This window comes from Aedes albopictus, chromosome 3, assembly GCF_035046485.1.
Source record: "Aedes albopictus strain Foshan chromosome 3, AalbF5, whole genome shotgun sequence".
In the NCBI taxonomy this organism is placed as follows: Eukaryota; Metazoa; Arthropoda; class Insecta; order Diptera; family Culicidae; genus Aedes; species Aedes albopictus.
Window position 1 is genome coordinate 120,672,392 of NC_085138.1, and position 15,563 is coordinate 120,687,954.

Consider the following 15,563-nt stretch of genomic DNA (forward strand, 5'->3'; position numbering starts at 1 on the left):
AGTTCTACGGAGTCCAAAGTAAGCTCGATTTACTGCCACAATGCGTCTCTGAATTTCTCTGCTGGTATCGTTGTCAGCGGTCACCAGAGAGCCCAAGTACATGAATTCTTCAACTATATCGATTTCATCACCGTCGATAGAAATTCGAGGTGGCGAGCACGGGGATACTTCCCTGGAGCGCTTTGCCATCATGTTCTTCGTCTTCGGCACATTAATGACTAATCCGATTCGTGATTCGATATCAATGTCATCAGCGAAACCAAGCAGCTGAACGAACTTCGTGAAAATCGTTCCACTCGTGTTTATCCCCGCTCTCTTTATTACACCTTCTAAAGAAATGTTGAACAGCAAGCACGAAAGACCATCACCTTGCCGTAACCCTCTGCGAGATTCGAAGGGACTCGAGAGTTTCCCTGATACTCGAACTACGCACATCTCTCGATCCATCGTCGCCTTGATCAATCGTATCAGTTTATCTTGGAATGCGTATTCGTGCATAATCTGCCATAGCTGTTCTCGATCGATTGTATCATACGCCGATTTGAAATCGGTGAACAAGTGATGTGTGGGCACGTTGTATTCGCGGCATTTCTGCAACACCTGGCGGATGGCGAACATCTGGTCCGTTGTAGCGCGTTCACCCATGAATCCAGCCTGATATTGCCCCACGAACTCTCTTGCAATCGGTGATAGACGGCGGCATAAAATTTGAGAGAGTATCTTGTAGGCAGCGCTCAGTAGTGTGATCGCGCGATAGTTCCCGCAATCCAACTTGTCCACCTCCTCTCAATCTCTTGGAGCCCAAGTAACAATTTAAATTCCTTTTAGATTTGTTTATTTTTAGAGAAGCTTTATCATAGCATGAAGAATTCATGAAACATTCATAGTTGTTTTTATCAAGAGAAAATAATCTCCGTTCGCATGCGGTTTTTAAGTTGTCTTCAAGTTAATTATGAAAATCGCGCATAAAACAACTTGATTCACTAAGGCATTTAATCTTATAATAAGTTTTAAGACGTATTTGAAGTTATTTTCAACACATAACATCAACCAATTTTATTAAAAGTTTATGCTTCGTTTATTAAAGTACAATTCATCTGAGTTGTTCTCCTTTAAAAACTTCTTAAAGCTTTCAATTCTTGAGCTAGAGCCTCTACCCTGGAACAAGAACTAAGCGGAATAATAAAACAACGAACTATCTTATTATTTGATTAAGAAATTATGCAACAAATTGGCTTTCTTATGCAAATATAAACACTCAAACATTTTTGCTCACTGATAATTTAGCCGTTTTGGTGCTCAAAAGTAGTCATATCGACGAAATATTCATTTTATAGCCAATCAAAAATGCGAGTAGCTTGCTGGTGTTGTCCAACCTTCAGCCAGTTACTCACACAGGCCACAGCAACTGGAATCAAAAATGAAATGGGTACTTACTGTGACCCTTCGCATGCTCATGCTGAATAGTGTAATCAAGCATGGGAAAACTCATTCGCTCACCCGAATGCCGGCGATGCAAAATAGCAAAAAGAACGCCAACAACCCAATGCTGAGTGAGAGCACGGCGCACTAGGAACGAACGCAACACGAACGGCTCGCCATCGACGCCACCGAAGCGAATCAGGAGAGAAACAAATAGAGTGCGAAATAAATCAGCTTGCATCGGTGTATACGACAAGAACGTTCGCTCTCTCAACTACCGAGTGGCATTCAGCTGATTGAATCAAAACGCACTCACTGATTCAATTCCCAGTACTGAATGCTTTCACTGAACGCTAAATGAACGTTCCCACATGAATGCTCTCGTACCCGACTCAGAACGCAAACATTCGTTCAATCTTGGTTCGTTCGCCTTCGGCACTCAGATTCGGTAGCGATTCATTCGGCCGTCGTTGCTTGCGTCGCTCGGTGCTCGGCGATTGGAAAGAATAGGCAATGAAAGTGGAAAGATTTTGCTTGGCTGGGGGAGAAGCACACTCGCATCAGATTGTGCGTGGATGTGAGTGAGGGATACGCAATAAATTAATGATTTTTTCCCATCCTTGAGTGTAATACTAGTAAATTTTAGTAATGCACTAATTAAATACACGAAACTATAATATAAAGACCGGTCCAGAAAGTATGGACGCAGTAAGAAAATTCTGGCATTTCAAAACTATTGATGACTAATTATTTTTGAAAGCTTCATCCTGTTGGACAACCTATTTTCTCAGCATTTTATAGCGGTTTTTGCGATTCCATCAGTGTATTTCAAAATACATGAACCTTCAGCGGAACATCATTGAAAAAATGTGCACAAACGATGTACAGAGTTTGAAAGGTCACTTAGGAAATGAACAAAATATGGTGGAAGTAAGTAAGAAAATTGTGCAATCAGCAATTAGCAACCACGGAGGGGATAACATGTTTAAGCATAAGCAAAAATTGGGTGAAAATTAAAGATCCTGCTAACTCTCGTTTGAATAAACAAATAATGAAGGTGTTTGAGCACAACAAAAAACTTTCCAACTAACACAGAGCGGGGTATGACCAAAAAAGTTACCATTTCAAATTCCAATGTTCATCATGGTAAAGAAAGTTTTAATTTTCGATCCTATAGTAAGCAGGAACAGCCAAAACGAAGCCCGAAACAAGAACCATCGATCAGGCCCAGACAACTGAAGACTAGGTGCGTCCATACTTTCTGGGGCAGTCTTTAATTGGCACTTCCTGACGCAAAATGTACAGAAACAACTTTTTTAGCTCCAAAAAGGTAAACAAACAATTGTCAAAGGCTGTTACTCTTGAATAAAACAAATAAGTTTCATTTAAGACGAACAAATCTGCCTTAAGATTATTACTAGTAAAATCAATCTTCAATAAATGTTGTAGATTTCATGCAAGGCGACTTGGTTCCATCATTGTTTTGAGGTGGTTTGGATTAAAGGTAATAACAATTGATGGCGGCTGCATGAGTTTTGTTCGCTTGGAACGGCAGCCATGTTTAGAACGAATTGAAAAAGTGGCGTAGACTTTTGTTTTTATAGGAAATTTATGTCTTCGTATGTTAATGAATGATATTGTTTTTGAGGCGCTTTGTTATTTTCGTATGTTTTGGGTGGCATATCACGATAAAGTGGGTATGGCACGGAAAATTTTGATTCCCTGTCACCAATGATCTGTCAGGCAATTTTAATGGTTTAGCCATTTCAATTTGATAAAAATTAATTCACAGTTCATTTAACATTTCATCCATGAAACAAAACTAGTTCGCATCTGAATAATGCTTAGGTAAAAGATTTAGTTTATTATGCACTATTAGCACTTTTGAGAAAGACAGCTAAAAGATCAACATGCCTCAAGCTATTCTTATTAAAGTTTCATGAAGTTCTTATAATCAATCATCAGTGTAAGTACATAAATACAACTAGTTTCAAAGCAGTCTTCAAAAGCAGCATTGAAGATCTCCTGAAGAGTGGGCCAGATTAGTCTTATGGATATTTTATGCCTATTTAATCTCGGATTTGTAGAACAAAGAGCTTTATTGCTAAGTTTTATTATTCAATCTTAGAAATAACTTCAGGATTGCCACAAAAGTATAATTGTTACTTGGGAGGTCAGGAGCCGGAAGTCTTTCGTCCTGTGCACATACTCCTAGATCTGTTACCACGCCATTTTCGGTACTTGCAATGTCGCCATTGAGCTGCTCATCGTTATGCTGCCGCCACTTCTCGAGCAGCTCAATATTCCCGTGATTATCTCGGCACATGTCGGCTTGTGGCACAAAGCCTCTGCGCGAGCGGTTCAGCTTCTCGTAGAACTTTTGTGTGTTCGTAGCGCGGTACAGCTCGTCCATCGCTTCGCGATCTCGTTCTTCTCGCTGGCGCTTATTCATCCGGAAGACTGAGTTCTGCCTGTTCCGCGCCTGTCTGTAACGTGCCTCATTCGCTCTCGTACGATGTTGCAGCATTCTCGCCCATGCTGCATTCTTCTTGTTTTTCAACTGTTTACATTCGCCGTCGTACCAGTCGTTTCTGTGATTCGGAGTCGCGAAGCCTAGTGCTGTAGCCGAGGTACAACCTATAGCGGATCGGATGTCCCTCCAGTTATCTTCAAGTGAAGCTGCGCCAAGCTGCTATTCCGTTGGTAGGGCCACTGCTAACTGCTGCGTGTAGTCTTGAGCCACTTCGTCGTTACGCAGCTGCTCGATGTTGAGTCGCGGTGTTTGACTTCGACGCGTGGTGATAACTGTCGAAAGTTTTGAGCGCATGCATACAGCGACTAAGTAGTGATCCGAATCTGTATTCGCACTGCGGTATGGGGCTATCCATAAACCACGTGGTCATTTTTTTGGGACTTTCCAACCCACCCGATCACACGTTGTCGCATTTTGCCCAACGCTATAAATCCTGTTCCCAGTTCATTGGTGGTGCCACAGCTTTGGTAGAAGCCGCTCGATGCTCGCTTTTCCACACTTTCTGTCCAGTCCAACAAAGTTCCTGCAACGCCACGATGTCGAAGTTGCGGGGATGTAGTTCGTCGTAAATTATCCTGTCACATCCTGCGAAACCTAGTGAAGTGACTTGAAATTCCATGTTCCAAGTTTCCAATCGTAGTCCTGATTTCGTCATGTGGGTCTTTGCCGATTGTATCGAGTCGTATTTTCACAGGGTTTTTTTTCGGCTTTCAGTCTTTTAAGCGATCGAAACGAAAATGTTTTTCTTACGCCCGACGTTTCAATGGGCTATGCCATTGAAACGTCGGGCGCAAGAAAAAAAAAATCGTTTCGATCGCTTAACAGACCGAAAGCCGAAAAAAACCCTGTTCTGTTTAACGTCCCAACCAACACTGGGACGACCACGCTGATGGGGCTACCACCTTGGATCTAGCTGGGCGTGGTGCAGCGTTTCTTACTCAGCCGCTGGATGCCAGATCAGACGCTTGTTTGAGCCGCATCTCCTTGGTGAACAGACGCTCGGGTCGTACCTTCTCAATCTAGCTGAAGTTAGAAGGACAACAGTGTCCAGGCTGCACTACCAGCTAAGCACACAACTCTTAGCTGGCGGTCTTTGTCATCGCTTGAGCCGTGGAAGCATGAGGTAGGAACTTGTGAGGACCAGAGCTATGTGGGACGCTCTCCTTATCGACTCACCGTTTTGCAGTCCACTTCTTTTATCGACTCGCCGTATATCACGAGGGTTACGAGCTTTACGCCCGGTGAAAGTGTGAGCCTCTATACGCCATCATATACCGCGTTCCATAGTATCGGACCCAAGATTGAAACCTGATGTACTCCCGCGGTGATGTTTTGACTCCTCTCGCCTTCCTCGGTGTCATATATTAGTTCACTTTTTTGGAAGTAGCTCTCCAGAATCCGACATAGGCTATCCAGGTGGCCAAGCTGACGTAAACGTATTCTTCACGTCCAGCGTGCCGACCGCGCAATAGCGGATTGCCCTTCGCTTCCTTTGGAGCACTACCTCGGTTGCTTTGGATACAGTCGTAATAGCGTCCACCATCGTTCGACCCTTCCGGAAGCCGAACTAATTATCCGAGAGCCCAGAGTTATCTAGTTTCTCGGTATAGACCATCAACCTCGAAAGAATGATCCGCTCCAACAGTTTCCCGGCGGTGTCCAAAAGGCAGCTAGGTCTGTAGGTCGACCATTGGCGAATCTAGCTTTTTCTTGCTCACTCTCCTTAACAAACACGAGAAAGAGCGAGATGCAAAGGGGTGCCGCGGCACCCTTTTCTATTCTTCTCTTTCTCGTGTTTGTTTAAGAGAGTGAGCAAGAAGAAAGATAAAGCTTGATTCGCCAATGATGTCGACGGGTCCTCAGGTGGCTTCCAATGCTCAGGCTGTAAAAACCAATATTTTCTGATGCGCCCGTCGTTTTGGCCAGAGCTTCTCTGTGGGCATCGTCCCAGAGGGTCTTGTTGGCTGCCCAGCACGCGCGCTTAGGCGCCTTAATTTCTTTGTTCAGTGCCAATTTAGCCGCCCTGTGGGCCTCACTTCGCTCCATTCAACCCTCATCGGTGCGAGCTCTTTGCATCCGCTGCCTAGCTCTTATGCAGTATGCACGGAGTTCTGCGACTTCTGGAAACCATTTGGCATTGTGGCATCGCATGCACGGCTTAGGATTCCTACTAGATCATCGCTGGATAGATTGTCGGTGTTACCCTCCATAAGCAAAGGGCGACACAAATGCAGGCTTATCGAAGTGCAAGGTCAGTCATCCCCAATAACAGTCGATGACCTTCGGCTGTGGCCGTCTTCTTCCTTGTTCCATCCAGTATCGAATCGCCGGATGGTCACTGTGTGTATCCATCGTCGACCCTCCAGCCCGAGCTAGAGTTTAGACCCGGGCTTCAGAAGGTCACCAATGATGGACTCTGCACCGTTCCTACAGCAGATGTTTTTTATCGCCTACGTTCACGACGGCTCATGGGACTCAATCCTACTAGTGCGCTTGATAGCGAATCCTGCATAGACAAGAATTGGTCTATCGGTCACCTGGGAGGGGCATAGCAACTGCAGTAGTACCTCCCGTTGATCTTTGCTTTTGCGAAGCCCTCGTGCGACGTGAAAATTATTTCCTGGACCGGCAAATGACCGGTTGTACAGATCGCCGTTAGCTTGGTCTTATCCGCTACCCAATTCCCGTTATCGGGAGGGATGCGGTATGGTTTCGATCTAGGGTTCGATAGTGGGGCGATGTCTATACATGAGCCGACTGCCACAGCAACTGTTGTGCGCCTTCATATTGGTTCTGGTTTAGCTGTGTAACCTGCATTACCGTCGGTTGGTTCGACCTCCTCGCGTGCCTGGATATTTAGGCCCGCTCATCGTGTGACCCTTGTTCGCCATGCAAATCAGGCACTATAGTGGTAAGTTGCACTCCCTGGCGATGTGGCCTTCCTCTCCACACTTCCTGCAGAGTTTGCTCCTGCCGGGGCCTTTACACGTCCATGACTTGTGTCCTTGCTCGAAGCACTTGAAACACGCCACTGGCACTGGCGGCTCATATATGCTAAGCTATGGCGATCTGCGTGCCTGCCAGCAGGCCTTTCGCAGGCGGATCGATTAACTGGGTACATCTTCCTCGCACTGCTGTTGAAGTGCAGCTGCGAGGTCTTCTGCGTCGGCGATCTCGTCCAGCTTTTTACACTGGAGGGTCGACTCCGCCGTTTGGGCTTTTACATGGACTATTTCGCCCAAAACATCTTGAGCTAGTGCTTTGTAGGAGGTGCCTTTCTTGGCCGCCTTCTTTATCAGCACTAGCATCATCTCTCCAGTCCTGGTGCGTCAAATAGTTTTTACATCCGGGCCCAGCGGTGAGAGACGATTTTCTTCTTGAATGGCCCTCAGCATCGCGGTGTACGTGTCGGCCTCGATTTTGAAGACCATCGCTTCGTTTGCGTTTGCGGGCTGACTTCCGACCGTAATCCAAGGGTTCTCCTTCCCTTGGTCTGGTTGGCCACCATTCCTCTTAGGGTTGACCTCTTGGGGATTGGTCTCCTTGTCCATTGCGTGTTTCGCAACCGGCTTGGCAGCCTTTTTACTCGCACTTCGCCGTCCTTTTCTTCTTCTGTGGCTTTTCGTCCGCCTCTGCCAGACGTTTCTTGGGTCGCGATTTCTCTGCAGGTTTCAACCATGCAGCTCGAGTCGTAGGACGGTTTGACCTCTCCGCTACGGCTGCGGCGAGCTGCATGGTTTCGTACTGCATCGTCGCGTTGCCAGCAAAGAGAAAGCTGTCCGTGAGGGTGGACCGCTCCTCCTTGCTCGCATCAGCCGCACTCCGCTATTCGACCAGGAGATCATACTCCTTTTTGTCCAGAGCCAGCGATTTGCGGAGCTTCAGCAGGCCCTATTTCAGGCCCGCTCGTGTAGCCGATCCGCTCGTCCAGCTGTTCGTAACTGCCAACACCTTTGGTGAACCGTTCCTGTTGCGGATCAGCGCCCGCACGAGGACCGCGCCAGTCATCTGCGCTTCCTCGGCCTGTTGTACATCCTACCGCCTTCTCGCTGGTGGGTACACCAGCGTCATCCTAGCGGGAACGAGTTCAACGTCGTTCCCTCTGCTCCTCCATTCTCGATCACATTGTTGTTCATGGATTTAGTAGCAGTCGTCATTTTTGTTTGTCCCCTTAGAGCCGCTATTCCTAACTGCAAATGTCTCGACCAATGATCCTGGTGGTTATCTATGCAAGCAGGGAGGCCACCCGTGGGTTGACCTAGGCCGTTATGGGGACTGAGCTCAGAGCCGGATCAACGTTAATGAGAAGTGTTCATCTGAACTTACTTCGACACAGTTGGTTGCCTAAACTTGGCAGTGGTCTGTTGGCGCTGGCGGAGGGTTGGCACAGCCTCTTATGAGGGCTGAGCACAGTGTCGGATCAGCACTAATCAGAAGTACTCATCTGAGCCTACTTCCACCTAAGTGGTTGTTTAAGCCAGCGTACAAAAAGGTAATGTACATTAAACCCTCGGTACGGTTCTGTGGGACAGAAGGCGGCTATAATCAGGAAGTTACTGGCATTGGTCTTCATGTGCCCGAGGCACTCCAAAATCTGCTAAGGCACTCTTGGAAGCGGTGCCAAGCTAGATGCCAGGCAGGACACGTTTTGTTAAAATTACTTCCGAATGTGTGGGTTTTTGTAGAAGCTAAACAGTGCCCACTACGGAGCTCACGCCAAGCCTGAGCTTTTTACGCTTGAACATGTAGGTACCTGAGTGCCAGAAGCTCGATTGCCCATCGGCGAAAACGCCAAAGGTGGTTAGTACATACTGGTGTATGGATAAGGTTCGATCCTAGGCTCCCTACTCCTACACACTTAATTCAGATTGCCGGGATATCAGCATTTTTCCATTCTTTTGCCGAGATTTGCACAGCCGAGTAATCAGCAAACAACAATTTTGCTGAGATCTCAGCAATTTTGACAGTTCATTGCTGAGCTTCGGCAATCGTTTTGCTGAGAGTCAGCTAACAAATGTCACTTTTTGCTGGGATATCATCTGATAGTTTTACTGAGCAGACGGCTGTGCGCGTTTTTGCCGAGCCCGCAAATCTGTTTTGAGTGTGTACTTATCATGTTTTTGGCGGTACACACCTGCTCATCTTAAACGGACCAGTCGCTGGATTTTTGACATTACCGCGTTTATGTAACACTGAGTAGTAACCCTGAAATCAACGACATCCGAAAAGTACCTGTCGTACACCAGAACGTGGATTATTCGCAGACCAAGTTTTGCCATTTTAGTGTATTTTTGCTTCTAATGAAAAGCGAAGTGAAGGCTCTCTGAAGCGATGAATTTACGGGAAAATCCTCTCCAACAAAACACTAATAATTTAAAAGGAAACTTCCAGGTATTTCAAAAAACATTGAAAGATTGGCTTGTTTCCCCCTAGTTGTTTCACTAGTATCAAGGCTTCATCCATTTATGAATCACAATTTTTATTATTCGTTTGTATGATGAGTCTTGTCGAGCGCACAATTGAAGGAATTCCTACACTACCCGAGCGGATCCGCATGTGCTGCCACTGACCAAATTTCACACCCCTTCTCAAGTTGTTCATACTTGGCAGAAAATGACGTCAAATCGTGCAGCAGCCCAGATTTCGTAAAATGTTTGCCGCGTTCGCGTTGCAGTTTATCCGTGTGACTGATTCATTCATCAACATCGTAGACCCCCCTCATCATCACCCCTTTCCCACAGGTTGGTACTTCCCAGCTCTATTCAACTGTGCCAACGCGAAGTGCTGGATGGAACGACGACGCGACCGTGGCCACTCTCGCACACAACAGAGCGCGTACCGGTCTGATTTACCACTACCTTCATTATTGGCGGCGACGGACGACCGACGACGAGGTTTGGGACCCCTCACGAACATGCGTGCCGTGCGCGGCCGCCGCCGTGTTTTCTGATCGGGGTTTGCTGCGCTGCGCGCTTTAGTCGCTCTTTCGCGTTCGGACCGTTGAAATCGTTTGTGCGCGCGCGGTACCTGCTGGTGTTGCTGGCTGGTCGTTGTCCGATTGGATCTAGATTTTGTGGCGTTTCTTTTTTTGCTTGTGATCGAAATGGTGGCTGAAGAGATTTAAATTGAGGTGTGTTGATTTAGGTGCTTAATATTCAGTGTTACATAAACGTAAGCCATAGACAGGCGGTGAATTGAACTGGTAATCTACATATTATGTGTCTAACTCATTGGCTATTTGTTATTGAAATGTTAATGGAAAAGTTAGGTTGTTCAAAAATGAATGAAACGTATCGTTGATTCAGTGAGTGATAAATGCAAAGCTGTTACAACTGTTGTAGATTTCGCGAAAACCGTGATTTGTCGTGGATTCATGTGTTGAGACACGGAGTCTGCGGGTTGTTCGAATTTGTTTGAAATCTTCTGGATTAATTCAGACGTGTATCTCATTGATGCTTGTCTATGTAGCTCTCAACAATTCAAAACCGCGTCACAGTTGTGTTCCTGAGAACATTGCCGTAGTTAAGTTTAAAACAGTTTAAAACCAACCCCCTGAAGAAAGTCCACATTGTTGAGGCTAGGATATCCTAAAGTTCCCATAACCAGCCATGGTCCCACGGGTAGCCTGTTCCGAAATCACAGCTTCAAAGTCAATACGTTTTATGATCCCAGGTTTGCCAGATACTATATGCTGAAGCAATTTTAGTATGATTGATACCGATTTTGCTACTAACCTTCCGAAAACCCAGTACCAGGCCCGTGCACAGAAGTGGCGCCAAGGGAGGGGTTTTTTCCCAATTTCGGCAAAAGGCGGAGGGGCGCCTAGTATATGAAGTGTCGGTCCCTTGTGCACGGGCTTGCACATTACATTGTGTTGTATAAAAACATTGACCCGGAAATCTGGATTTTCCTGCGCCCACGGTGATCGGGTCAATCCAGCTGAATATTATCTCGATAGATAATGAGTTTCTGAGTTGAGTGAGCCAATATTTTTTTAAATCAGTGGAAATTTCATGGAGATATGATCATGTTAATAATTTCAATTAGGTACGTGGGTCCCCGCTAACCCTACTGGCATTCTACGGGTATTATTTTCTGGCCACAAAACGGGTAAGCTAAGCTAAGTTTTAGCGATTTCTTGAAGAATTCTTTGAGAGATTCCTTCCCAAAACTATCGTAAGATTCCATTGAAATCCAATAAATCTTCAGAAATTAATCCAAATATTCTCCAGATATTTCTTTAAAAAATCCTCCACCAATTTCATCAGAAAACCTTCCAGGGGAGTTTTAAGCAATTCTGCCAGGAATGCCTTCTAGGAATTCGTTTAAATTAAATTCGTCCAGGGATGCCTTCAGAATTTTCTACAGGGATTCCTTTTTAAGTTCTTTCAAATATTGTTTCATAAATTGTTACATGTTCCAGTCGTTTCTTCAGAAAATTTCCCAGACATTCCATCAGAAATTTGTTCAGGTGCTTTTTCAAGAAGTCTACCAAATATTTATTTAAAAAAAGCTCTAGGAATTTTACTGAGAATTTCCCGCGCAAATGTGCCCATTTATTCAGAAATTCATACAATAATTCCACCAGAGATTCTTGCATTATTACTCTCAGTGATTCTGGCAGGGATTCCTCCAGATATTCCTGCAGGAGTTCATACGGAGACTCCTTCAGGATTTCCTCCATATATTCCTCCATGTATTTCTCCAGAAATTTGTCCGACATTTCCTCTAAGAAGAATTTCTCCACGAAGTCTTTGAGACATTTATTCAGGAATGCTCTTTGGAAATTCTACAGAAATTCCTTTAAAACATCGAGTTTAGTACAAGACACTGAAGACGACCTTACAGTTGAGGTCGAAATACGTATCCGTCGAAGGATGCAAATTCTTAGTGGAATTCAAAGGAACAGTACTTAACACGATTTCCTTTTACTTATCTCAAGAGTCTTTTAGGGATACTAACAGACGCTTATCTAGGCGTATTACTTCAGAATTTGCTTTCAGAAATATGTTCACGGATCCAGAAATACTTTCAGAAATTCCTCTAAAAATTTTATTGAAGAATTTTTTCAGGAGTCTTGATAAAAATTTCAACAACATACTTTTATTGGAATATCGCCAAGAGTCACCCGAGAAGTTTTCTCCAGGTATTTCTCCAAGAAGTTCTTTGAAAGTTCCTCCTGCGGTTCCTTCAAGAATTTCATTGGCATTTCTTTAGAAAATCTTAAAGAGAATCATTTTAAAGTATAGGCTAAAATTTTTACAGGATTCCTACTGAAGAAAGTCTTTGCTGGAATTCCTTCTGAAGTTCCTCCAAGGAGATATTTTAGCTCCAGAGACTTTTACATAATTTTAAGAATTTCTTCAGAAATTTCAGAACTTCTTCAAAAGTTCTTCCTTGAACATTAGCATTAGCATTAGCATTAGCATTAGCATTAAGCGAGTCGCACAAATTCGTAGGTGGTACAGTCCTAGACCGCTGTTATGAGGGTTGCCTCCTTCCCGTCCGAACCAAAGCACAAAGATTTGGGACTAATCTCTGACTTTTAGACAAGACTGACGCAATCCTCCAATGGTCGAGCACTGTCCTGGCCACGTCCTTGCGACTGCTGAGGAATGGGAAAGGATGGTTAGTTTTGGACACCTATGAAAAATGTAGACAACTCTACGATCTCTCAGGCCTAGGTGTCACGGGAATTTGGGTGTTCTTAGTGGAAGGGTAAACTCTAAAGGATACGCTTGGTTAACGTTCAAGCACACCATTGTTAGACTGCTTCGAATCAGTTGTCTGCCCAATTCATCTTGGGTTCCTCGTCATCTTGTTGGCATTTGGTTGAATTACTAGATTCTTCGGTTGATAATCTGAAATATAAAATAATATTAACATCGTACGTCAAATAAGATGCATATATTAGTGATACGCTCGCCACAGTTACACATTTTTAAAATATTATTTATATCGTGCGATACATTTACCTGAATCCTGCTAAAATAAAATGTTAATTAGCAGTACATTGAAACACAAATACTACAAAACACATGGAAAAGAGCATCAAACTTTGATCTTGGAATATTTAAAAATACGGTAAATATCAAGATCAAAATTTGATTTGGTAGATCTTACACCGCAACGCACCATTATAAGGTGATCTACCCACGTTACGGGGTACAAAAGTTCTTCCTTGAACATTTTTCGGAAATTCTTCCAGAAACTTCTTTAACCCTCTAATACCCAACCCCGCCTTTAGACGGGGTATAGTTTGAGCATTTTTGTAATTTTTGTTTCGTAGGAAACCAAACTTTTAATATTTTTGGCTGATATTTAGGACTGTTTTGTATATCTCAAAATGGTTTTTAGTGTATTATAAAGCGTATTTACATTTTTAAAAAATCATTGAAAAATTGATGTTTTAGTCACCTTTTAGAAGTCATTGTTTATTTTGTACTGAATCGCTACAATTAACATATTTTAAATTTTTCCCAAATCATTCTATCCTTGTTTAATAGTTTAAGGAAATCGAATACACTCTAAAATTTTTTTCCTTAAAATTGCACGGAAAATAAAATTTTCTTTAAAAAAAATTAAAATATGAATATTTCGAAAAAAAAATCATAAAATCTCAAAATGTTTTTATCTCAAAAAATCCGTACCCCAAATAGGCTTCCAGGAAAAATATTAAAGTTTGGGGATGTTCAATAATAAAAATTAGAAAAATCAAAAACTGAAATTCACGAAATCGAGAATTAAAAAGAATCATCTTCCAAAACATGTTTAAATCGACTTTAGACGACGAAAAATGATGTTTAGATCAAAATCAAAAATTTGGGTATTAGCGGGTTGAACATCGTTAAAGAATTTTTTTTTCGAAAATCTTCCAAGAAATTCTTCACAATACCTTGAAAAATTCCTGCAGAGATACTCGCACAATTACGTACAGTTTTTAGAAATATGTCCTAAGATTTTTTTAGGGATCCTAGTAGAACTTGTTCAGATATTCTTCAAGAGATTTTTTAGAAGTTCTTTCACAATTTGCACAACAATTTAAGTGATCTGTGAAGATTTTTTTTATCAAATCTCTGGAGGATTAAAGAAATCTATTAGAAATCCGTGGAGATAACTTTGAAAATTCGTAGAAAAAAAAAATGCTGAAAATTTTTGGGACCATTTTCTGGACAAAAAAATCCTGCAGCAATTTCTGAAGTTGTCTCTGGAGCAATTCCTGGAGAAATACCTATGATAGTATCGAGGAGATAATATTTGTCCACGTTTATTTCGAAATAACCTGCCCACGACAAGGGTTTCCCGAGAAAATTCCTCAGGTATTTCTCCAAAAAATGCTTCAGAAATTTCTCCTGGGGTTCCTTCACGAATTTCCCATGGATTTTTTCAGACATTTCTAAAGAGAATTATTTATTTCCAAAATTTTCTACAGGGTTTCTACCGAAGATTTCTTTAGGAATTCCTACAGGGGTTGTTTCAATAATCATGCAGAGATTCCTTCCAAAATTCCTCTGAGATATTTTCAACTTCCAGAGCTTTGTGCAGAATTTTGAGGATTGCTTCAGGAATTTCAGCAAGGCATTTCTTCAAAAGTTCATCTTTGAAGTTTTTCAGACATTCTTTCAGAAATTTATTCAGGAATCCTACAGTGATTCCTGGAGAAATTCATACAAAGATTTAAAAAAAAATATCATTAGAAATATCTCCTGAGATTTGTTTAGATGTCACTGCAGACTTGTTCAGATATTCCTCCAAGGATTTTTTAGAAGTTTTTCCAGAAATTACACAAAAGTTATTGAAGATTTTTTTTTAAATCATTGAAGATTTTTTTTTAAATCTCTTAAGAAATCCCTTAATAACCCTGGAGATACCTTTGGAAATTCCTTAAAGATCTGGATTCCTACAATTTCTAGAGGAATTTTATTTCAAAAATTCCTGAAGCCATTTCTGTAGTTATCGCTGGAAAAAAAAAAATCCTGGAGGAATGCATATGATAATATATAGGAGAAAACGTTAACCCATGGATTCCCAAACTTTCAGGTGCGCGACCCCCTTATGCCAGCAGACCTACTTTTCGCGACCCACCGTAGAAATTCCCTCATTTGTTGTCTGTTACAGTAAACATATTCTACTGTCCCTCGCGACCCCGTGGATGAAGGCCGGCGACCCCCTAGGGGGTCGTGACCCACAATTTGGGAAACCATGCGTTAACCCATTTATACCCAGTGATTTATTTATAGATCAGATGGCTCGAATGCACAGTGATCTATTTGTAGATCAGTAACTTTTGCGATAACCGCGGAGAAATGAAGCATTTCGGAACACTGGTGTCTTTAGCAAAGTTGTTGAGGGGATCAAGAACTCTCCGATAGTACGTAATTTAGTACGTATTTGCTCCAGTAGGTGGCGCTAGTGACCATGAAACATTGTGCTTTGATAGGTGTTCCGTCAACAACCATTGCCAATACCGTGGCATTCGTATCTTGAGAATCCAACTACATAGAAAATTTTTGTCTTCAGCAAAGTTGATCAGGACATCAAGAGCTATCCGAACGTGAACTAGTTGGTTCTAGGTTCATCCTATAGGTGGCGCTAGTGAGTCCCAAAA

At 42.9% G+C, this 15,563-nt stretch overlaps 1 protein-coding gene across 7 annotated transcripts in view; it reads left to right on the forward strand.

The window, feature by feature from the left end:
• The window catches only part of LOC109433308 (putative epidermal cell surface receptor), a 177,761-nt gene that overhangs the window by 73,633 nt on the left and 88,565 nt on the right, over positions 1–15,563 (forward strand). Inside the window, exon 1 of one of the 7 annotated variants that reach the window (XM_019709736.3) lies at positions 9,884–10,085. The exons of 5 other annotated variants lie outside the window; for them this stretch is intronic. The gene's annotated coding sequence lies outside the window, so the exon portion shown is untranslated. Of the gene's footprint in view, positions 1–9,883; positions 10,086–10,135; positions 10,158–15,563 lie in introns of those variants that run through there. One more of the 7 variants, XM_062858485.1, reaches the window with a different exon arrangement.